The following is a 23,063-nucleotide window of genomic DNA, read 5'->3' as shown; positions in this document are numbered from 1 at the left end:
TTACATTTGTTAGGGTTTTATATCCTGTTGGAGCAATTTTAGAAGGCAGAGAGGGGAGGAGTTGGTGGGTTTTGTGGTTAGACCAGTCTATAACATTGTCAAAATCATTGTTCTCTCTCAAAGTGTGATTTGGTGCCAAATGGAGCAACCAAGATGTCAACAGTATTTCACGGTGTTGAAGCTTCTCTCCGTGAATCTCTGGATCCCGACAACTTGTTTACTATATCCTCAGAGAAGCTCAGGAATTCAGCTTAGGGTCCAAGTGGTCATTGGGTTCTATTCTGGGAGGTGGGACACCATGTTCCTCTGCGTAGATAGGGTGTATTAAGTTTTCATTCACGTACAATCCCAGCTCTACCACACAGAGTGCGAAAACAGAACAGGAGAGGTTCAGATGCCAAACAGTTACAGGGATTCTGCAGGAAGCAATTAAACTACCACAAAAATTTCCTTGGGCCTCTCCCTTACAGAACCATGCTGATCCCTGAGGTATTGTCTGCACAGCTTTCTAACAGTATTTCTAGCTGGCCCATTAGATAACCATTGCACTTCTTAGCTTCTCTCTCTCTCTCACTCCCTCTCTCTCTTTCTCTCTCTTTCTTCACTTCCAACTGTGTAACTGAATCTATTCTAACGTTAATGCTTTCAACACCTCGTTTTAAAAATGGCAGCTGCTTTTGTTTTTAGTTTCTTTCCATTAATTATTTTTTTAAAAAAGAAATAAAAAGCCTTATGCAGAGAAAAAATTCATACCCATCTGAACAAATTTCACACTCAGATATTCATCAGAGAAAGCCATAAGGAGCCCTTACTTTAACAAATAACCTGCATAATGAGATCATTTGCAGGAGAACCCAGTAATTTTGTTCCTAAATTCATCATATTATACATGCCCAAATACAAAATATCTTTGCAGAAGTATCCTATGTTCTGTGTATATACCCATATGGTTGTTTTAGCATAAATAAGAAGTTACTGGTTCTTTCTAGGTGCATGAGGAATTATCAAGTGTTCCTAAAGCTTAGAAATCAAAGCAGAACCAAGGCCCAAAGCAGGGGTTGAACAGTAAGAGGAGAGAAGAAGTTTTGGTTTAGAGTAAGAAAGCCTGTTACAGGTTCTCAACTCTGCCATTGTAATACGAAAGTAGCCATAACCAAAAACATGAGCATGACTAATCATTTCTCAATAAAACTATGGCCACTGAAATTTGAATTTCATACCATTTGCATTTGTACTTTTGATTGTATCCAACTACCTAAAAATCTAAAAGCCATTCTTAACTCATGGGTGGCACAAAAACAGGAGGTGGTCTGGATCTGGTCTGTGGGTCACAGTTCACCAAATCCTTGTATAGAGGAAACTGTAGACCAAAAAGTAGGCAGGCCCTCCCCTCCTATCTTACACAGGAATAGTGATTTCTGTCAGCAAGTTTTTTCTCATATCCTGTGCCTGTAATCCTCATCACAATCTTGGAGATACATATTAGTTTCATATAAGGAATGAGGAAGCTGAGGTTCAGAAAAGAATCAAATTATCTTTAATTCATTTAACAAATATTTGAATCCATTACAGGGGGGCCTGCATTAAGGCCTCAGGGTATGGCAATGACTAAGGCACGGTTTCTAGTTTCTTAGAGCCAACTGGGGCAAACCAGTACAGGACAGGAATTATTAATGCAACATAACGTACAGGCTAAAGGGAATCATACAGGAAGCATTTAACTCAGTTTGGGGGATCAAAGGAAGCATTCTGGAGAGTGACATCCAGTTCGAATGAGAAAGAAATAGATAGGTGAAAAGAAAACGGGGAGGAAAAAGTCTGTTCTGTTATAAGGAACAGCATGAGCAAAGATGTAGAGGTGAGAGAGAGCGTACCATATACAGCAGCTTCACATTATTCAGTGAGTGTGCATCCGAGCATACTGTGTGTATGGTGGGGGCAGGGAAAGAGTAAAGAAAATGCCCGACAAGAAAGGTGAGCAAGGATGACCATATGTCATGCTAAAGAGAGTGGCTTTATCCTAGATATCATGCAGAGCCAACGAACAGGTGGATGCAAAGGAGTGACATAGATCAGATTTACATTTCAGAAAGATCACTCTGGATAGAGAGTAGAGAATGGATTGGGAGGAAGCAAGTCCAACCTTCTCATGTCACAATCAAAAAAGTAACTCCCTTATAAATGACTTGCTCAGGCTCACTTAGCTCGTGAGTCACCAAACCATATCTGTGACCTCATATCTAGTTACTAATTATAACAACCTTTCTTATAACCATAAGCATTTACAGGATACTATATTACTACTGTTATTGCTATTGTTATTTACACAAGGTTACAAAAACTAAATAATAGTAGGACCAGAACTAGACTCTATGTTCTAGGCCTAAACTCACACTCAACACCTTTTTTCACTTTAACAGTAACTTTCAAGCTATGTCCCATAAAGTCTTGGGGCTCTGTGGAGATGCCTAAAGGAGAAACTGGAAAGACAGAGCTTCAGACTCTCCATCTTCACTTTTCTATCTTTTATATTTCCAAGAAGCAAGAGCTCCACTACTTTAAAAAAAGGAAAATCATTGTAAGCCATGATATCCACCATGCAATCATTAAGAATGAAATCAGTTCAGACACTGTGGCTCACACCTGTAATCCTAGCATTGTGAGAGACTGAGGCAGAAGGATCGCTCAAGGCCAGGAGTTTTTGTACTAGTCTGGGCAACATAGCAAGATCCCATCTCTACAAAAAAAAATTGTTTTTAATTAGCCAGGTATGTAGCTATAGTCCTAGCTATTCAGGAGGATGAGGTGGGAGAATCACTTGAGCCCAGGATGTCAAGGCTGCAATGAGCTATGATTTCACCACTCTACTCCAGCCTGGGTAACAGAGCAAGATTCTTTCTCAAAAAAAAAAACAAAACGAAACCAAAAGAATGAATCAGTGGCAAACAAAGGATAGGACGATACACCCAGGGCCCTCAGTATCAGTGGTTCCCCATCTGCCGGTTCAATCAACTGTTCATAGAAATATTTTTTGGGGGAAAGGGCAATAAAAAATAACAGAAATAAAAAAAATAGTATAATAACTATTTACATAGCATTTACATGGTATTAGGTATTATTAGTAATCTAGAGATGATTTTAAATATATGGGAGGATGTACATAGGTTGTATACAAATATTATGCCATTTTCTACCAGGGATTTGAGCATCCCAGGATTTTGGTATCCTCTGGGGCCTTGGAACAAATTCCCTGCATGACCGTATGTTGATCTTAAAAAAAAAAATAGGGGTAGAAAATAGCTTATGAGAAGTGAAGCAATGGATTTGAAATACATTTAGCAAATCCTGTCTCCTTTTCTGTTGACAGGCTTTCTGCCCTGCCCCTGAGCCCAGGAGGCTCAGGAAAGCTTAGTGGGACAGCAGGAAATCTAAAACACAGAATTTGTCCTCAGCAAAACTGAACAGTTTTCAATCTTCACAACACCCACTTTCACCATCCCTTCACTATGGAAGCTTGGCCACCTTCCTTACTGAAATGAAATAGACTGGATTGCATCAACTACATAATGTTTATTCCCTGAGTGTCTACAAGTGCTATTGTCCCAGATGTCGACTGTGGAATATCTCATCCCACTCTGGAATTTGCATCTGGAAAAGTTGAAACTCTGGGAGAGGCCAATTGTTAATCCACAGGTGGAATTTCGTGTCCCTTTGTGTCTTCGACTTGTCAGTCTCCAATTTATTGCTCACATGAAGATAATTTCATTCTCTGGACTCAGAGAGGCAGAAAACAAGGAGGGGATATGAATGTGTTGGTCAAAGTAAATAAGCAGATGATTTTTGTGATAGGCTAAATTGAACTATTATAGCCTCATGATTTTGAAAAGCTCTTTCCAAAGCTGAATTTACCTGCGGAGTGGTATTTAGAAACACCCTTTTGGTTTATAGTTTAATCATGCTCCTATCTCCCTCCCTCACCGTAACATTCTGGATCAACTGCCCCTATGTAACCAATTCTCACATTTAAAGTATACAACTAGGAAAGATTAACTTTCCTCCATTCTGAGAATTAATCTTTTACCTTAGGAAAAGATTTATATTTCTGAGTCATAGAAAAGCCAACACCCTCCAGCACTTAGAAGCAACCTCAGAAAGAGAAAAAGGAATGAAAACAGTGAATCAATTTCCCTTTCCACACAGATCTGAGAGATGAGATAGTTTTCGTGTCTGCCAAGGGGCTTCCGGCCCTGACAAGTTGAGTCAGCATGCTGCAAATCGTTCTAGATGATTTTTGGACCACATGTGGCAGCTAGAAGAAACTAAACTGGGTCAGGCTAACTTTTGCAAGGTGCCTTAGGATTTTAAGAGCTAAAGGGAAACTATAACTCAGTTTTGTGCCTCTTGTGATCATCTATGATGTGAGGGTAAATGGTAGCAATGTGACCAGGCATGCTGCCCTCTCTTGCCTTTTTTACGTGTCATTACTATTATAATAAGACTCATGGGTGTGGCATCCATGAGGAGGTACTGCTGAGATCTCCCTTTAAGAGAGAATCTGCTCGACTGTAGTGATCATTTCAGTGTGTATATGTGTATCAAAATATCATGTTGTATACCTTAAACATGAACAATAAAAATAAATTTAAAAATATAAACAACTTTTAAAAAGAGAATCTTTAGTAAGAAGTGTGGTTACCTGCCAGCCTACAGCTGTCACAGCTGTGGGGTCCATCATAGCATCCATACTAGGGCCACACTTCTCCAGAGCTGCTCCAAGCCAATGACTGACCATGGGGAGAGGGGACAGAGGTAGGGGTCTGCTAGGTAGAGGTGGGCATGCCTGCTCTACTGGGAAACTCTTGCTTTGGATGTCCCTATCAGCCTAGCCAAGACTTTCTCAGAGTTGCCCTGCAGGCTGAAACTCTATCTGCCTGATTCTTCTTCCTTCCTGCTCTCTCTTTACAGATGTGAAACTTGCATCATGGTCTGAGCCTTGTCCCACCTGTTCCTGCTCCCTCTCCCTTTATCCTTCACAGGCATCGCCCCCTAGTCAACGTTTTGCATTCCTAATTCCATCTTGGTGTCTGCTTCCTGAAGGAACTGAGCAGAGGCAGGTGGGAAGGGGCAGGTCTTTCTTCTCTCACCCCATCTCTAACCTCTCCTCCTCATGTTGCCTTAACTTTCCAGCCAGCCCACGCCTTCCCCCTTAAGCAGCAGCTGTGGCCTTCAGCAGTGTTTACCCTTGGCAGTCATGTGGTCCTTTTGCCATTTACTTTCCCAACAGAAACACCAACCCTAGCAGATTGGAAACAGCACATGTGTCTTTATAAACTGAAAGTAAATATGAAAAGCCAAAGAGGTGCGGAGATACTAGGGCAAGGTCTGTTCCACCTGAAGATTTGAGGAGTGTGTGTGTGTGTGTGCGCACGCACACGTGCACATGTGTGTTTATTATCAGTTGGGGGAAGAGGTGGCAGATATCCCCAAATTAGAAATAATCTTCTCCTCATGATTTTGAGAAAGAACGAATACAAATGTATCATTCTACCTTTTCAATTCCATTGCCTACCCCAAAGTTACCAGATCACCTAGCAAATAGTAGAATGGACGCACCAGTTTTGTTCTTTTTCCCTCTCTACTTTCATAAATCAATAAGATAGTCAAAAGTTGGCAGGGAAGAAAGTCAGGGACACTAAATATGAATGAACTGAATTAGCCACAAACTATTCAATTAATGTTTAATCAAGCAATTGCACAATTTAGAATGACCATTGTCCGTTTTAATTTTTTCAACTAATCTATCCAAGTGATCGTCATTTTAATTGCTAAAATGAAAAAGACCTAGGAAATCAAGAAGACAGTGAGTAAAAAGGAACAGCTGGGTATGACTGAGTTGCCTGCTTGGAGGCAAGCAGAAAGATGTAAAGTTTTTGAACATTCCTTCCACCATTGGATTCTAAGGTGAGGAAATTAATTTTTAAAATTAAAACACAGACCTAAATCCTGTCTACTGACACCTGCTAAGTGTATGGACTCTGTTCACTTTGGCTTGAAACATAAAAGATGGGTTATCTCTACCAAATGTTGTCTACCCCATAGGGATTTCATTCTCAGCATGCCAGAAACATTTAATCCTCTCTCTCTCTCTCCCTTTCTTCTCACTCTCTCTTCTCTTTTTGCTTCTCTCTTCTCTCTCTCCCTTTCCTTCTCTTCTATAATTTTCCCAAAGCTTACAAGGACACCCTATGTGCAGTACTTTGTTAAATTAGAGGTTACACCATCGGCACCAACAAATATTTTAAGATTTCTTATCACCTTTGACCTTATCACTCCCAACCCTTCACCAACAAAGGGGGGAAATTAATATTAAATTATCTGGGCTGAGTATCATGGCAAATGTGTACACCCTGCCTTCCCCGATTCCTTCCATCTGTGTATGGCTTGAACAGCTGACTGGAACAGTCTTTCATCTGTAATCTAATCAACTAACTTTCCCATGGGAAACAGCCAATGAAGCCCAAATCTACGTACCAAACTCTTTTTAGCCCAGGCAGTTCGCCACATCTGACATTTCAAAAAAAAAAATCAGTAAAAGTGGCTGCTATGAGTCACAAAAGACAAACAACATTCCTGAAAGAAATGAACAATCACTAGAAGAAACACATTAGTGCCTGCTTTGGAAACCCTATAGATCTCTATAGATCTGAATGTTATTTAGGCCTGAATTCTCCGCATCTCTAGGACACCTTCTATTTGCTGTTTAGTTTTCTGTAAATATAACTGTCTCCTCTCCATTTTTTAATTGTAACAAACTAGCATCCGAAATACTTATAATATTTAGCGTATTCCTTAATACTCTCTTTTCAATTATTGCTACCAACCTAAAGAGTGGTTAACTATAATTTGCTGTATACCACTGGCTTTCCATTTGGTAGGCCAAGACCTGCATATTACCTCACAAGCTAGTACAAACACACACACGTGCACGCACACACTCCAAAGCAAAAATACAGTGGCAGAAGAGACTAAGGAAAGGAGATATTAGAGCTAAATGTAATGTGGGGCCCAGGATCAGATGTCCTGGAACAGAGAAGAACATTAGTTACAACTAAGGAACTCCTGATAAAGTATGAACTTTAGATAATCATAATGTGTCAATATGGGTTCATTAAAGTGAAAAATGGACCATAGTGATGTAAGATATTAACAATAGGGTAAACTGGGAGTTGGGTATATAGAAACTCTCTCCACTGTCTTTGTAACCTTTTTGTATATCTAAAAATCTTCTCTTTAAAAAGCTTCTTAGGACAACAACAGAAAGCTAGTCGCTGACATCACAGTGACTGCATCTGACAATCAGGCTTTCCCCGCAAGTTCCATCTCCCCGCAACTGTAAAATTCTGACGGTGATGAGTCCCTTTTCCAAGCTCACAGATAGCGTAAAAAGCCGTGTGATGATGAAGATCACGCACTTGGTGATGCGCACAGAAGAGCAGCTGGCTAATGAAAGTGTGGTGATTAAGCTGAGCCCTGCATCTCGCTGTTCTCTAACGGGGGTCCAGAGGGATCCAATAAAGCTCTCTGTGAAATGTACTCGGAAATCTGAAATGTGTCCAAATCACCAGTTGCCAACTAACCTGCCCAAAATCTGACAGGAAATTCAAACCAGAACGTTTTCCTGTTTTAAGAGAGGTGTAGTTTTGCAGCTTCTTTTCTTTTCTCTTTTTTCCCCCCTTAAGAACAACGGAGAGTGGGTAATAAAACATTTGACTCAGATGGAAGGAATAAAACTAGGGATAAAATGGCACAAAACCAAACAAATCCCTGGAGCTGAAGAAAATCCTGGCTGTGATAGGAATTCAGGCCTTTCCAACATGTATCTGAATGAAGCAGACCTCAGAGCCAAATGTATGGGTGTGAAACGTTGTAAAATGAACGTGTGGGGATGTAAGTGTTCTTGAACGTAAGCTGATTAATTTTCCAAAACTCCGCCGACACAGTGTTTCAGGTCAACTGAAGCTTCAGTTGGTGCTGACTCAGGGCTCAAACCAAGAATAATACAGATGTGATGAAAACACTCCCTTTTCTGTAATAGGTTTGCTCCTCCCTGAGGTCCATGACACTCCGTCTTTAGATTTTGTGAAAATATCCTGTTTAGCTGCCGGCTTTAGAGGAATATGGTTCTGATCCTTGAGGGTACTTTCCCCTGAGCCAAGGGGGCATGTTATGTGAATCCAATGCTTCTCAAACCTTTTTTTCAGAAGGGGAATTCTTATACGAAAGAATCTTACTTGGGCCCTCTAATATAGAATCAATTAAAATCAGGGCTGCTCCAGATGATGACGAAGAGAGAACAGAGTCATTTCATTTTATTGACTCTACATATGTATATTTATATATATACATACACATATATATTTTCTCATCTTAACTGCATAAAGGTTCATCATTTATAGAAACATGCTCAAAAATAGCCCCACACATATATACCATGGAATACTATGCAGCCATAAAAAAGGATGAGTTCGTGTCCTTTGTAGGGACATGGATGCAGCTGGAAACCATCATTCTCAGCAAACTATCGCAAGAACAGAAAACCAAACACTGCATGTTCTCACTCATAGGTGGGAATTGAACAATTAGATCACTTGGACACAGGAAGAGGAGCATCACACACCAGGGCCTATTGTTGGGGGAGGGGGTGGGGAGGGATAGCATTAGGAGATATACCTAATGTAAATGACGAGTTAATGGGTGCAGTACACCAACATGGCACATGTATACATATGTAACAAACCTGCATGTTGTGCACATGTACCCTAGAACTTAAAGTAGAATAATAAAAAAAAAATTGCCCCAATATTTAGTATTTAGTTGATTGGTACAAAGAAATATATTTTTGTTATAAATTATATTAATATAATAATACTTTATATTTGTATAATTGGTGGACATAATTCCTTGTCCCAGGGAACCCTCAGGGACTAAAGTGTTTTGAAACAGAGTTAAAGATGAGAGGAGGGAATGCTCTAAGGTGAATACTAGATGAGGTAGAAGTTGCCCAGATGCCCATTCATCCCATTTCTTCCTTCCAGGAACGGAGGAATATCATATATTCCCATTGCCCTTGCAGACAATATTAGGGGGATGTGATTGCATTCTGGCCAACAGTATGTGAGTAGAAATAATACGTCTCTCTTCCAGGCCTGGTCTCTAAAGTGTGTCGTGCAATCCTCCCCACCCCCTCATCCTCTCTCTCCCTTATCTGTATCCTGGAAAGGAAGGATTACCAGTTGGCAGAATTAGTTACAAGGTAGAAGGAGAACAGATCCCCGAGTTTCTATTCAAATGAGAATGACCCAGGAAAGCCATGTTACCCCCATCACACTATGATGTAAGCAACAAATAAAAATTTCCTGGGTTGAGCCACTGAGATTTGAAGATCTGTTACCACAGCAAGACTCAGTCTGTTCTGATTAACACAGAAAACATGAACTTCTAAAATGTATTTAATCTCATTTAAACATTTTAAAATTTTGTTTAGAGGACCAGTATCAGCCTGAGTCTCACCAATACCATAGATTCCTTTTTCAATTTATGACTAGAAGAAGGCTATCCTTCCTGAAGGACTGGCATGCTTTATACAAGTAGATAATAATTTTGTCACTTCTTATGCCACCATTTTTGCCCCGGATACCAGAAATCCTGGGACAAAAAGAAATGTTTAATTACAATCGTTGGTTTTGCCCTCTTGGCTACCATATGTGTTACTGATTCATTTGCATGGGTTTGATTTTTTCAGTCTTTGTTAACAGTTTGTTTTTCGCTGTTTGAACCACTTGATCCATTTTGAAAAGGTGTAGTGTAAATGAGTAAGTCTTTCAAGAGAAATGACACTAGCAAACCAAATGAAACAAATGTCAGGAATTTTCTTCAAAGTAACATTTCATTTGCATGATGTTAAAGATTTTCCATCAATGTGACTATTTAAGTGGATGCCACAGCACAATTAAATGGAGATGGTCATGGAGGAATTCAGGCTTAATCTCTGATTGTGCTTCAGTTGATGGCAGGACACTTGACCAGTATTACGACCCCTTTCTTACATGGTCCAAATGTTTGAAGAGCATGAGCAATGAACAAATTTCTATTTTATAAAAATTAGAATCAGATATTTAAAAATAGACTTTAGTTTAAATATTTTTTCTATAAAATCCTAAAGAATCCTCCTTAATCATAAACGTGATACTGAGACCAACAAGATTTCTCTCTGCAGCCAACACGGTTATCATTTAATATTTTGTAAGTTTCCACTGGAATATTAGCACAGTATTCTTCTTTTCTGGTGACCAAATGAATAAAAACTGTTTTATAGCAGGCATTGCTTCCACTTGCTGAAGAGTGACTTCCACTAAAACCTCAACATCATAGGCATAAGAAAGGCAAAGGAGAATGTGTGAAGACTTGTTTCACCTGCCTAGTGTGAACTAACTTAACATTATGAAAAGAGTCACAAATGTACAAACCAAATGGGAACACATTCCCTTCCTCCCTCCTGTCATGCCAAGGCTGAGTTTCGTTTTTAAATACCAACCCAGGCAGATGAAGATGGAAAGTAAACAAAGGCATTTTAACACCTCCAAATTACAATTTTCTTTTCTGTAAAATTGAGGTAATAAAATACAACATCAGTTGCACACATGAAATTAGTTAAGAATCATAGACTTTCGGATGGACTTGGAATGGCTTTTAGCAACTATGTCGCTACTCCATTTTCACACTGCTAATAAAGACCTACCCGAGACCGGGAAATTCACAAAAAAAAAAAAAAAAAAAAAAAAAAGATGTTTATTGGACTTACAGTTCCACATGGCTGGGGAGGCCTCACAATCATGGTGGAAGGCAAGGAGGAGCAAGTCACATCTTACGTGGATGGCAGCAGGCAAAGAGAGACAGAGCTTGTGCAGGGAAACTCTCATTTATTTTAAACCATCAGATCTTGTGAAATTTATTCACTATCATGAGGACAGCACGGGAAAGACCCACGCCCATGGTTCAGTTATCTCCCACTGGGTCCCTCCCACAACATGTGGGAATTATGGGAGCTACAAGATGAGATTTGGGTGGGGACACAGAGCCAAACCATATTACATGGGGTTGCTAGGGAGGGAAGGGATCCCATACTTCTCCAATGATAACAGCTCCATATTTGTCTGTTCAATATATGGGATTATGCTTTCAATTTTACCTTAAAGGAAGGTTCTGATACCAAAATCTTTTAAAACTCCTTGAATGAGTATAGCAGTCACAAAGACTTAGGTTCAAAATCCAGGCCTGCCACTTACAAGACTTGGACAAGTTAGTTAACCTGGTCTACTCTCACTTTCCTCCTTATAAGATGGGGTTGAATATAAACACTGATCCCCATACATCAGAAGGCTAGTGTGAGGAAGAGATGATCAAATAAGATGATAGACATGTCAGTACTATGTAAACATAAAGTATCATAGAACAAAGGGCTATCTTAGCATTATTTATTATATAATACTTGCAGTTTGAGTATGGCATTGGCACTGGAAATGGATGAAAAAATTAGATAGGTGAAGATAGGCATAGGAAATTCCAGAGAGATGTCAGTCAGCATGTGTTCTCTCTGCACGGTGCCCCATGGAGATGAGCAATGCAGAGGCCCAGCTAAGTCCAAGCACAATGCTGCACCACGTCTGACCCAGCTCCCTGGCACAGGGGCTTAGCTGTGGTAAGTGGGCACATGGGTTGCATGGTCTGAATGTTTATGTCCCTCTAAAATTCATGAGTTGAAATCTAATTCCCAATGTGTTGGCATTAAAAGGCAGGCCTTTGGGAGGTGACTAGGTCATGAGGGTGGAGTCCTAATGAATGGGATTAGTGCCCTTATAAAGAGGACTGAGGAAGGCTTTCCCCTTTTGCCATGTGAGGACTCAGTGAGATGACTCCATCTATGAGGAATGGGCCCTCACCAGACACTGAACCTGCCAGCACCTTAATCTTGAACACCCCAGCCTCCAGAAATGTGATAAATAAACTTCTGTTGTTTATAAATTACCCAATCTGTGGTATTTTGTTGTAGCAGCCCAAACAGACTAAGACACGGATGAATTTAAATAGCTGCACCATTGTGAGCACATGAGGCAATTTTGACATGGGATAACTATTTTCTAGTGGTGATTATGGGGTCCTCCAGCCCAAGAGGGTGTATCTAAGTTCTTATCCTGGCAAAGAGTTAGGAGCAAGAAGAGTAAGTCAGGTGGGAACACTGTGCCATGACAGCAGCTGGTCAAAGGCATCCCTCATGCTGCCTGGTTTCCACTGCAATAACAGGCCTCCAGCCACGGTGGCAGCAACAGTCACATGGTGGATACTTCTGAAATATCTGGTCCCCCAAACTGAGTCCTCTAGTCTCAAAGAGAAGTTTCTCGGTTCCCACTCTAATAAAAGCACAAGATTGGAGCAACCGCCTTGTAGCTGGATTAAATGTTTAGGGTTCTTGTATAGGAGGAAGCACTCTGGTAATGAACAATGTTTGTGCAATAGTGGGATAGGACTCAGAGTCCCTTTAATTTAAATATTTAAAGAGATGTGGCCTTATTATATTCAAGATGGTGAAGTACACAGTAAGTGCAAATATAAAGATATCTTCCTATTCCAAAAGGAGATATTTATAAAGTTTTTTAAAACATAATCCTTCATGCTAACCAGCAAATAAAATTTGCTTGATAAGAATTAGGTCCACCTAACACTTATTTATTAATAATGTTAGTATTATTATGTAATAGTAATGATATTAGGGATTCTGCTATTTGCTAGATATATAAAGATAAATAATACATGTTTCCTACTCATGAGAATCTGATGGTCTCTGGCCACCATCTGACTGCTGGGAATGTTTACCACTGGTATCACCTGGCCAAAATACTTCCCCCAAGGCCTGTCACCAACTCACGAGGGAAGTCTCTGAATGACATTGTTTTTAACAGATTCAACAAGTGTTGTCATAAAGGCAACATGATGCCAACAATGTTTAAAAAAAAAATGGTACCAACATCACGTCCTTGCTTGTTAATTAGGTACTTTGGTAAAACCAAAGGTTCTATTAGTCTTGCCTCACTTTCTCTTTCAACTAAAACAGCTTCGGTATCAGATGAGGGGGAAACCACGGGCATAAGATAGAGAGATTCTAGATCAGGGAGAGACATTTTAATTCTAAAGTTGAGCATCCTGGTCACTGGCTGGTACAGGTAGGATAGGTGACAGCTTTCTGTCTTCCTTTCCTTTAGGTCAGGTGCTTACAACCTGGAGTCCTGAGAACACTGAACTTCCTAGGGTCATATATAATATTGTATGGGGATGGGATATTTTATTGAGTCATTAATGTCTGCCTTAATTAGTTTCTGTCTGTAGATGAATAAAAGGGCAATTTTCCCTTCCTCCTTCTAGAGAGATAGCCGTTCTTCACTTTTCAGTGCTCCTTGGACTCAGTTCTGCCCTGGAGACTACCTCTATCCATTTCTTTGCTGGAGGCAGAGGGCAGACATGGAATTGCCCTAGAAGAGGGAAGACAAAGGGAATATGGCTGGTTTGTAGGGGTGAGGAAGCTTCATGAAGCTACTACAGGGTGGTTCCTGAAAACAGATCTGGGTAGAGACTGAGGGGAGAGGTGCTGTCCATGTAAGATCTGGTGGTGGGGCTCACACAGAGCACAGCAGAGGTATTAAGGCCTCATCTAAGTTGAGTGTGTGCTTCCTGCTATGCACCTGGAGAGTCTGAACGCTAGTGCTGCAGTCTGGGGGCCCAAGCACAGATCCCTGAGCAGAACCACACATCATCAACAGTACCCCCGAGTGAAGAACAAAAACCCGAGAGTGTGGAATGAAATCCTGCAGCCCTTCCCAGCATTTCTGGACCAGGTTTCCTGTATGATCCCAAGTGAAGAATGAGGAAGAATGAGAAAGGCCCTCCTTGGATTTCTCAACCACCTGGTGGGTGGAAGGCTGAGTCAGATATGATTTGCAAAAATCGATGAGGCTTGTCTTATACTTCCAAGACTGTAGAACAAATGCAAACCAATTACAGGCATGTGCACTTCTTTGTTGCTGTTTTTTGAGACAGGGTCTCACTGTGTCGCCCAGGCTGGAGTGGAGCGGCACAATCATAGCTCACTGCAGGCTTGAACTCCTGGGCTCAATGATCCTCCCACCTCAGCCTCCCAAAGTGCTGGAATTACAGGCATGAGTCACTGTGCCTAGCAGTACTTATTTTTAAAAAAGAGGAAAACTGCTCAGACCTTTTATCAGATACTTAAAGGTATCTATGACCTAAAAAGGGTTAAAAGCCTCCACTTCCGGAGTTAGAGGGTGATTTTAGGTTGGGTTCCCTGAGATGTAGATTTGGGATTTGTGAGGAGGTGATTTATTAAGACTGCTTCTCAGGACTACCATTCGACCCAGCAATCCCATTACTGAGTATATACCCAGAAGAATGTAAAGCATTCTACCATAAAGACACATACACGTGAATGTTCATCGTAGCACTCTTCACACTAGCAAAGACATGGAAGCAACCTAAATGCCAATCAATGACAGACTGGATAAAGAAAATGTGGTACATATACATCGTGGAATATTATGCAGCCATAAAAAAAGAACAAGATCATGTCTTTTGTGGGAACATGGATGGAGCTGGAGCCTATCATCGTTAGCAAACTAACACAGGAACAGAAAACCAAAGACCGCATGTTCTCACTTAGAAGCAGGAGCTAAACGATAAGAACTTATGAACACAAAGAAGGAAACAACAGACACTGGAGTCTACCTGAGAGGGGAGGGTGGGAGGAGGGAGAGGAGCAGAAAAGATAACTATTGGATACTGAGCTTAATATCTGAGTGACAAAATAATATGTACAACAAACCCCTGTGACACCTGTTTATCTATGTAACAAACCTTCACATGTACCCCCAAACCTAAAATAAAAATTTAAGTCAGGGAGGATGGCAGGAAGGGGAGGAAGCCAAACAAGGGTGTCATCGCAGGCAAGTCCTACAGAGGGTAGTTTTGGCCTGATCCTGCAGGGGACCTCTGGAGTGTAAGTTATGCCTCCAAGTTGTACCAGAGGCAAGAAAAGCAAGAGCACTGGGCTCTCATACCTACCTCACTTGTACGCCATTCATCAAGGCCACAAGCAGGGTGGAGAGAACAAATGCCCAGGCGCTTTGGCTGGAGGGGCTCTCTGCACAGGCCCTGGCATCCTGAAAGCAGTTCTCCAAAGAGCTTCAGAAGCTGTGAGTTAGAAGCAAATGCACAGCAAACGGGTATATGAGTATACACAAAAATGGTAAAGACAAAAAGATCAGCCGGGCACAGTGGCCTATGCCTGTAATCCCAACACTTTGGGAGTCTGAGACAGGTGGATTGTAAGGTCAGGAGTTCGAGACCAGCCTGACCAACATGGTGAAACTCCATCTCTATTAAAAATACAAAACTCGGCCGGGCGCGGTGGCTCACGCCTGTAATCCCAGCCGAGGCGGGCGGATCACAAGGTCAGGAGATCGAGAGCATGGTGAAACCCCGTCTCTACTAAAAAAAAAAATACAAAAAATTAGCCGGGCGCGGTGGCGGAGCCTGTAGTCCAAGCTACTCCAGAGGCTGAGGCAGGAGAATGGCGTGAACCCGAGAGGCGGAGCTTACAGTGAGCCGAGATCCGGCCACTGCACTCCAGCCTGGGCGACAGAGCGAGACTCCGTCTCAAAAAAAAAAAAAAAAAAAAAATACAAAACTCATCCAAGAGTGGTGGCGTGTGCCTGTAATCCCAGCTACTCAGGAGGCTGAGGCAGGAGAATCACTTGAACCCAGGAGGCAGAGGTTGCAGTGAGCTGAGATCGCACCACTGCACACCAGCCTAGGCGACAGAGCCAGACTCCACCTCAAAAAGAAAAAAGATCTTGCGAGGTCTGATTGGGAGCACCGAAGTCATCCACCGCATCTTCTGAAAGGAGTTGTTCTTAAAAATGCAATTGCCATTGGGAGGCTGAGGCGGGTGGATCACGAGGTCAGGAGATCAAGACCATCCTGGCCAACATGGTGAAACCCTGTCTCTAGTAAAAATACAAAAATTAGTTGGGTGTGGTGGTGCATGCCTGTAATCCCAGCTACTTGCGAGCCTGAGGCAGGAGAATCACTTGAACCCGGGAGGCGGAGGTTGCAGTGAGCCGAGATTGCGCCATTGCACTCCAGCCTAGTAACAGAGCGAGACTCCGTCTAAAAAAAAAAAAAAAAAAAAAGCAACTGCAATTGCAACTGGAGAGCCAAGGACTTGGCACCCCAAGCATAGCCATGAGGACACTAAGGAAAGAGAAAATCTAGCAGAGAGCAGGGCCTAGAAGAGGGAGACAAAGTATGTTAGGAGGAGAGCACAAATCCAACACAAATGTGTCTATTAGACCAGTGGATCTGCTCCCAGTCCATGAGGAAAATGTCTCCTCACCAGACATCAGTTGTCCCTGTTCTGGGACGGAGTCTAGCTCTGTCACTAGACTGGAGTGCAATGGCGTGATCTCGGCTCACTGCAACCTCAGTCTCCTGGGTTCAAGCAATTCCCCTGCCTCAGCATCCAGAGTAGCTGGGACCACAGGCACGTGCCACCACATCCAGCTAATGTTTGTATTTTTTGTGGAGTCAGTGTTTCACCATTTATCTAGACTAGTCTCAAACTCCCAGACTCAAATGACCCACCCGCGTCGCCTTCCCAAAGTGTTAGGATTGCAAGTGCGCACCAATGCACCCAGCCCTATTTATTCTTTATTTACATTATCCTGTGTAGTATTTTCCCCACTTGCTTTATCCCATCACTCAGAGCTTTCCCATCACTCAGAGCTTCTTGGTGTCTATTTATTTCTTCATTCTAGTCCCAGCCTCTGGTTATTTTTTATTGGGGCTTGCCTCACCTGCCTCCTCTTGCTCATAGCCCCTTCTCCAGCATCTCTCTCTTCCCGGGTCACCTCATCAGTATCTTTTTCTTCTATAATGTAGAGAAACATATTTCTTTTTGGTTCAGTCTTAGCCCAGTCAAGTTATGGCCAGTAGGTCTCATTTTCATAACCAAACATGCCCATATAAAGTGTGTTCTGAAGCAAAGGCAGTTCTCTTCCTGAGTCTGCAGTTGGCACTTCATGTGACTTTTCCCCTCTCTATTACATACAGTACATATAAATATATATGTAATATGTACACACACATACTAATGCATATGGAAACTGAGGCCCAGAGAGATGGCAACTTGCCTGTTCATTGCCTCTGAACACACTGGCTTCCGAGTGTTCAAGCATTTTATATCAATGGTAATAAATAAAAAATAGTTTATTGGGAAAGGCAATTCAAGCTAAGTGCCAAATACATTCCATAGATAAAGAATTTATTTTCTGAATCTATGGGGCTAAGGCACATAGTATAAATATGGGGAAACAGAAATTAGCATAAATCTTGAAATAAAGTTGCCTTTCCATTACATATGGTAACAGATGATTCTACAGGGCTAAAAGAGACTGTTTAGGGGGACTATTCATTTGAAAACCTTGTAGTATCAGTAAAAATACTTTCTGTGCTCAATATTTTCTTACTGATTTCATCAAAAACATAAAATCATGAATCATAAAGCTGGAACGTGTTTCAGTTAGATAATCTGATTCACTTCTCCACTTTCAAACAGAAAGGGGTATTCTTATCTCCATTTCCAGAGGAATTAGTTGCCAGAAGTACTAGTATTGACTTAAGGGCAACTTAGAATCCTGTTGCTCCACTGCTTCATTTTCCAGAAGCCACATCTAACGTGGTCATCTGCAAATTACAAACTGCTTTTAATACATTTTACTTGTGATAATCCTCATAGCAACCTTATATGACAGGTCAATTATTACCTCATTTTTACAGGTGAGGAAACTAAAGCTTGGAGAGATTAAGTCACTTGCCTAAAAGCACCCCACGAGTATGTGACGGTTAAGACTGAAATCCAAATCTTCCGTCTCCAAATCCCGTGCTCTTTCTTTACAATTCTATTCAGACCGTGAGTACTAGAGGAGGTGGTTTGTGTTGGCACATTGGTTTGGATGTTACAGACAATAAGAAAACATGGCTGAACTGTCCGTCACTGCAAGCGGGATCTTATCTTTATCTAACAGGAGGTCTTGGCTGGATAGGAACTGAGTCTTAAATACTTCCAGTGACTGGGTGGTAACTCCATGTCAGACTCTGTTCAGGTGTCCAGGATAGATCACTGACCAACACAGAAGGGTCTCTGGCCCCTGGAATTTACATTCTAGTGGATGAGACGGATGTGAAACAAATAATGAAATATAAAATATGTCAAGTGATGTTAAGTGCTATGGAAAAATTAAAACAGAATGAAGAGGTGTGTGTGTGAGTGTGTAAGGAGAATAGGAATTATATTTTATATATAAGGTGTTCAGGAAAGTTCATCAGATAAGGTCACATTTGAGAAGGTCCCTAAAATAAGTGAAGGAGTAAATTTCATGGAAATCTGGGAAAACATATTCTGGATAGAGAAAAATCACAAATGCAAAGATCCTAGGGTATGAGTTTAGTGAATCTGAGGAACAGGAAGAAGGCCCGTGTGTCTGGGAAGGTTTAGCCACCATGTACTCGCCTTCATTGAGCAAAAAAATCCATAAGAGAAAAAACAAATGCATGTCTTTGAAACATAAAAAATAACACAGGGTAAAATTGAGTGTTACAAAGAAGCATAAATCAAGTACTATGGGAGTTCAGAGGAAGTAAAGGAGGCTTGGAATCATAGAGAACCAGCAGTTAATTCTCTATTCCAAGGTTTTCCTTTTTGTTTGAACTGTAAAATATACCATTTTCAAACTATATCTTATGTGGATTGCCAACACGAAAACAAATGAAATCAGAATCCTCTAGTAAAGTGAAGGGGTGGGGGAGTTTTAGCCTTCCTAACTTGGCCTTACTCTTTCTCATCACCAGCCACAGAAGAACCTTCATGGAACCCTGGAGTCTAGGAAACAAAGTTTGCCAGTAACGGATCTAGTCAAACTAGCTCATTTTACAAAAGAGGAATCTGAAGCCCACAGAGGGAATCTTCTTCTGGCCTCTACTGGAGTGAAGTCTCCCTGGACTTCTGGGCTGGCCTCAGCCACTAATGACCACAAAACATGCTTCAGCTTCCAGTCTGAAGTTCCTCCCTCCTTGTGTTGAACCTTGACCTGACTGACTTGGAACTCCATTCTCTCTGCCTGTGGACCAAGGTATTCACTTATGGGACCCATGCATTCATCATTTCTAGGGGCAGTCTGAGACCGTTGAAACAAAGAGGCCATTGCTCAGATTTGCGTTGCAAATTAGATTTTGAGTCCAAAGTAAGACAGTAGTCTTGAAAATTAGATTTATTGGGAGAATATAGGTCTTGAACACACAGAGATGATGACAATGAAACTGCTCTACGCTTATACCCTGAAAATGACAAGCACATCCTTGACATCATCCTTCGCATATGATGCACTTCTTTGCTTAAAATGGCCTCGTTTTTGGTAAATTCTACTCATCTTTCCAGGAAGCTAAATTCGCTTTCCCTGTGATGCATTCTCAGACTTTCCCAAGCAGAATCAATCAGCCCTCCATCTGTGTTCCTGTAGCACTTTTTTTTCATCCATTTGTTATAGCCCCTCATCTTATTGCATTAGAAAAACGTGTTTACACATTTTTCTTCTGCTGACTCTGAGCTTCTGTTGTGAATAAGAAGTATGTCTCACTCATATTGATGCCTCAGCTGCTGCTAACACAATGCTCTGGTGCTTGATACATTTGCTGATTGACATTGTAATTCAGTACCGGCTGAGGTTATGAGAAATGAGTGTCCTTATCAACCATAGACTTTTTGAGAAGTTGCCAACTAGTGACAAACCATTATTAATTATTTGCTTGGCAACTTGATAAGTTATTCAAAAGCAAAATGACTGTGTGAATATCCTGTTATTGATCATTGAATGTTTCTGATGGACAGTCCCAGCACTCACCTTTGGTCTGTTTCAGTCACAAGCCTTCTTACACATTTTTCTGTTTGTTCATCCATGCTGGATCTGTTCTGAGGCAGACACGTTGCTATGACCAACACAGCCAGCCATGACACATTCTCCCTCATGCCTGGCCACAGCCCCTGGTAACTGTCAGCCTTGCAGATATGACTGACAAGAGTAGAAAGCAAAATCTGTGGGAAAAAATATGAAATCAGGTTCCAGTTCTCACTCCCTCATTATGTAAAAATGATCTCATGTTTAGGGAGGGTTGTGTGGTGAATCTCACATGATCCTGAGACAGAAGGGGCTTTAGCAGGAGAGAACTGATTTTTCTGATAGATACATGAACCTGGGTAACGGTGCTTCTAGCCATTCAGTACTGAAAGGCAAACTTAAGTTCCCTTTGCCAAATTCACACTGCACATCAAAGCTACAGGGAAGGGTCAGTCCCTTTCAACAACTGCAACGTAACTAAAGCCACTTCATTTGCAGGAGTTTATAAAAACTAGATTATCCCAGATCCATTTTCTTAAGCCAAGAACAAAACAACCTCAGTAGTAGAAAATGTCAGCTCTCACATGTCCACTGATCTTTGCCTCATCATCTAAGACTTTTTAGATTTTGTGTTGAAATACAACTTCCCTACCAACAGGTCTCCTGCCCAATCATTTTTAACCCTAACTTTATAGCTAACAGTTCAAAGTACAATATTCTTTCTTTCATGTATAAGCATTATTTGATCACATGGGATTTACCACATTTATTGTCAAACAACTGATCTTTTCTTCTTAAATTCCTCTAGGATTTCCATCTAGTTGATGTGGCTTTCATGTTTCTAACAGAAACAGCAAAGAAGAACTCAAGAGAGAAATGTTTGTATCTTGTTGAAATGCAGAGTATTCAGGGTTATCACTAAAAGGCATTTGAGACATGACCACACAGAAAAGATAATCCAAGGAGCTGTTTGGGAAGACGAATCACATTAAGGGTGTTTATTTGGATTTCTAAAATTTCCCTTTCTCTGGCTTTATTTACATTTCATTAATATGAAGTGATTCAACCTAAGTAACATTTTGTCCTACATAGCTTACTGATTTGACTTTTGCAAGCAGCCAGACACCAAGAGTGGTCCTAAACAAGCTCTTGGTTGATGCAAAGCTCCACACTTACTGAATCAGATAACTGTAAATGAAAATTGCCCTTTAAATGTAATCTCTCAAAATCACCAGAGTTCATTTCCCCTAGAGAAGCAGATAGCTTATGCACATTCCCTTAAGAAGGGGATCAAGCTTGTTACCTATAAAACTAAGAAGGCAGAACTGCTGTCAAGGGCAGGAGTTGAACTGTACGGTTTTAATTCCTAAACTGGACCCAATTCAATGGGCTTTGGTCTTGATCTTTTCCAAATTTATGTTAATTAAGTCCTCATTAAGCAGAGTTCATTTTAAAGAAGTCAGACGCCAAGTCTTGTCTTCTCTACCTGGACTTTCAATATTGCAGAGCTTTTTGTTAATTAAGGTGAAGAATTCCTTTTGGCTTTCACAGCCAGAATTTTCCACTTGTTCCACTTTGAGTGCCAGTTGGCTTTCACACTCTGCAACCATGTGCCTCTGGCACAGCTGGAAAATTTATGAACTTCTGTGGGATTAAAAAGGTGCTATATCCTTGGGAAATGTTCCTAATAACCTGAATTCCTATTTAGTCTCACCAGTGATCAATCTTTTCCAAGTAATAACTAGCAAGTGAGCAGTAAAGGCAGGGAACAGTGAGATGTCAGCAGCAATGTTTCCAGAGAGGTGTCCTCTCTCCCCAAGCCCAGAGCTTGAATCCAACAAAGACTGATACGGGCAGTCTTTAGCCAGAGCTCTGGCTCCTAGTTTGGTACCCAGGGGCAACTTGCAGATAAAGGAGAGATGGATCCTAGGCTGCCCTTATGGCTGCCTAGGATGTGTGAGGGCTCAATAGGAATGGCATCCCTTAAAGACTGCTAGGCACCGGAACTGGAAGCAGAAGACCCAGTTCTAGATCCTTTTCTCCCACTGTATAATTATGAGACCTTGAAACAGCTCTCTGCTTCTCCAAGCCTTGCTTGTCTCACCTGTAAATAAAGAGAATATGACTAGACCATTGCTTCTCAAACTAAATGTGTAATGAAGGAACACATTTTTCCTTTCTTCCTCCTACCCGAATCTATTGTAGACTGGTCTTTTGTGAAATACAATAAAAAGGAATTACCAGAAGAATGATATTTGGAAGGTGCAACAATGTCAAATTTCTATAAGAATTCTAGGCCGGGCATGGTGGCTCATGCCTGTAATCCCAGCATTTTGGGAGGCCAAGGCCGGTGGATCACGAGATCAGGAGATCGAGACCATCCTGGCTAACACGGCAAAACCACGTCTCTACTAAAAATACACACACACACACACACACACACACACACACACACACACACACAAATTAGCCAGGCATGGTGGCGGCTGCCTATAATCCCAGCTACTTGGGAGTCTGAGGCAGGAGAATGGCGTGAACCCCAGAGGCGGAGCTTGCAGTGAGCCAAGATCGCGCCACTGTACTCCGGCCTGGGCAACACAGCAAGACTCTGTCTCAAAAGAAAAAAAAAAAAAGAAATCTAAATGCTTACCCATACTTTCTGTACTTATCTGGCCATTAAAAAGGTAACAGTGTCTGGGCCAGCAGCAGCACAAGGACCACACTTTGAGGAGCAATCAATGAGATGATATCTTAGGCACCTCCTGGCTCTCATAGTCTCCTCTTCCCATAGCCTGCCTGCCTCTCCACTAGATTTGCCCAAGCACCCAAATGCTAAGCTTGGTGACAAGACCAAAATTATGCTTCCTGGGTGACTTAGTGTGTTAGTGCTTCTTTTATAACATACTATAAATTGGGTTACCTATAAACAACAAATGTAGTTCTTATAGTTCTGGAGGCTGGGAAGTCCAAGATCAGGGTGCCAGAGGA

The 23,063-nt window shown here is 41.4% G+C and overlaps 1 long non-coding RNA gene across 1 annotated transcript in view; it reads right to left on the bottom strand.

Annotated features, from left to right (window-relative positions):
• The window catches only part of LOC139358029 (uncharacterized), a 46,849-nt gene that overhangs the window by 11,498 nt on the left and 12,288 nt on the right, over positions 1-23,063 (bottom strand). The window contains exon 2 of the long non-coding RNA XR_011612239.1: positions 20,082-20,272. This is a non-coding gene — a long non-coding RNA (uncharacterized lncRNA). The remainder of the gene's footprint in view (positions 1-20,081; positions 20,273-23,063) is intronic.

Source organism: Macaca nemestrina, chromosome 13, assembly GCF_043159975.1.
Source record: "Macaca nemestrina isolate mMacNem1 chromosome 13, mMacNem.hap1, whole genome shotgun sequence".
In the NCBI taxonomy this organism is placed as follows: domain Eukaryota; kingdom Metazoa; phylum Chordata; class Mammalia; order Primates; family Cercopithecidae; genus Macaca; species Macaca nemestrina.
Note: the sequence above shows the minus strand (reverse complement) of the source record. Positions and strands in the feature narration are given on the sequence as shown.